The 2,569-nt window shown below is 51.1% G+C and overlaps 1 pseudogene; it reads right to left on the bottom strand.

Moving 5' to 3' along the window:
• Positions 1-436: 436 nt before the first annotated feature.
• Positions 437-2,281, bottom strand: LOC123076596 (putrescine hydroxycinnamoyltransferase 1-like; annotated as a pseudogene).
• Positions 2,282-2,569: the final 288 nt, after the last annotated feature.

Below are 2,569 nucleotides of genomic sequence, written 5' to 3'. Positions count from 1 at the left end.
TATTAGTGTTACTAAATAATTATTTCAGTTTTTTTGAATTTTGGTCAAATCTGGTCAAACTGTGGTCAAACTACTTATTCAAGAAATATTAGTGTTACTAAATAATTATTATTTTTTAGAACAATAGTTTCAAACTCAAACAGTGAAATGTGTGACTTCATGCTCAAGCTAAATTCCTGAGGGTTAATAGGATTGACATCTTACTATTGTTAGGAAAACAACAAGTGCAGACTTGGAAACGAGGAAGAATAGAATCCGGAAGTTAAGCGTGCTGAGGCTGGAGTAGTGAGAGGATGGGTGACCGTCCGGGAAGTTAGATGATTTGAAATGATGAGGGATGATTAGAGATTAGAGGTTAACTTCTGTATAGAAAAAACAAATATTTATTATAAAACTCCATCACAAGAAGCATGAAGCATCCGAAACATAATAAAAATTACATCGACCAATGATGAAAAACAAAATTAAATCCAGAAGTTGGTAGCAGGTGCTGAAAGTCGTTGAGAATCGCAGCCTCCGTCAACACGAGGATGCGCACGCCGCCACTCCCACTGACGCCGTCCATGAGGTAGACGAATCCCGCGCGCTGCTGCACGGCGCGGTGCATCACCAGTGCCGTATACCGGCATGCCCAGCCAGCTGATCACCCTCAGCTCGGTCTCCGGCATGCTGCTGGGGGGCTGCTTGCTGCCGTTTATCTCCAAGTAGTCGATCACCGAACGCACCAACTCGTCATCCATCCTGCGGACCGCGCCGCTGATCCGGCGGGCAACGGAGCCCAGCTCCTCAGATTCGATGTCCCGCACCCTGCCAGCGGCGCCCAGGACGATGATCCCGTTCCCGTAGTAGCGGGCTGGGAGCGGCGGCCGCAGGGCGCCCCGGATGTTGGCCGGGAAGGTGAGGCGTGTCGTGGCGTCCGTCGGAAGCCGGCCGGCAGTGCAGAATGACCTCCACACGTGGGCGCTCATGGCGCAGAACGTGCTCACGCGGCGGCCGTCGGTGCAGGCGCGCTTGAGGGCTGCGACCTGGTCCTTAGAGAGGACAAAGATCTTGTTGACGACGGTCCCCGACGGCTCGGCAGATACTGCTAGGCTCAGCTTCGGACAGGAGAACACGGTGAGGGCGTCGGGGTGGACGACCGGGAAATATATAACAGAGCACCTGCATTCAGGCCCTCTCTATTTAGCCTTTCATTTTCTGCATCATGATTTGTGCAAATACATTTTTCTTTTTTGTTTCTTTCACATAGAACATATCTTGAAGTTCAAACCTATGCAGCGTCGCAAAGCTTTCTAACTAGAATCTAGGATAAATCTTTCAGATTTTTTTGTCAAACATAAATATACAAAATAAGTTTTATTTGATTAAAAATCATATTTCTAGTATTCATGTCGGACAAAAAATTCTGAAAGATTTATCCTAGATTCTAGTTAGAAAGCTTTGCCACGCTGCAAAGGATTGAACTTCAAGATATGTTTTATATGAGACAAAAAAGAGAAAATTTTATATAAAAAGTTAGTTGTATCGCACGGATCTTAAGGCGATATTGAAGAGTTAGGATAGCAAGGCCAGGGTGCAAGTGCTCTAAAAATCCACGTCCGTGGACGACGGGTGGGGAGCGCGCGGAGAAGGGTGCGGTCGTGGCATGGGAGCTCCAGCACCGCCGCCGCCGCGTCGCCGTCCTTGCAGAAGCCGGACCACGTCTGGAAGAAGTGAACTGCGCTTACGGCGTCGATGGCTACGTGGTGCAGCGCCGTCCCCAAGGCCACCCCGCCGCATCCCATGAAAGTCACCTGGATGGCGCACATGATGGACGGCGAGTCCTCTACGCGGGGAACAAAGAGCCTCCTTAGTTCCGGCGAGGCGGCGACGGCGGAAGTCCACGAAGCCGTCGACGGTGAGGTTCGACCGAGCGACGACGAAGAGGACGCCCTGGCAGGCGCAGTTGATCTCTGGCCGGCCGTCGCCGTCCGCGCCCAGACGGCCGGCGAGAGGGTAGAAGGGCACAAGAACCTTGGCCATCGCCGCCTTCAGCCTGGCCACGTCGAAGAAGTTGTCGACGTCGCCGGAGTCGGGACTGTAGAAGTATACGTTCGGCGTGTGGCCTCTGTTGACCATTCTGAGGTCGAGTTGGGAGAGCCAGAGTCCATGGCTAGGCGTCTCATCGCTCGGCTTCACCATGCACGACTCCACCACCTCCACCTCCTGTTGACCCACCACACCCATTTTCCTTCTGCTGCGCTCAGCTGGTTGTGTGAGAACTGAGAAACTTACAAGAGGAAGAGACACGGGTCGAACGATTTCGTTGGATATGGAAAGCATCCCAGGTCGAACGATTTCCTGCTGGCCCATCTAGCACAGGAGCAGTTAGCCCAAATAAGAAAAGAAAAAGAGCCAGGCACAACCCAGTTGCCTGCTGTTGCACGGAAAGAAGTCCAAAAACCAAAAATCAATGAGAAAAAAGAAAAGAAAAAGATAACGTGGCAGAAACAATGATATGCCGGGCCACACCGGACCTACCACCTCTACGTTGTTCGATCCAGGCAAGCATATTTCAAAGCCTATGCCA

Source organism: Triticum aestivum, chromosome 3D (genome assembly GCF_018294505.1).
Source record: "Triticum aestivum cultivar Chinese Spring chromosome 3D, IWGSC CS RefSeq v2.1, whole genome shotgun sequence".
Taxonomy (NCBI): domain Eukaryota; kingdom Viridiplantae; phylum Streptophyta; class Magnoliopsida; order Poales; family Poaceae; genus Triticum; species Triticum aestivum.
This window is presented reverse-complemented; position numbering and strand designations above follow the sequence as displayed.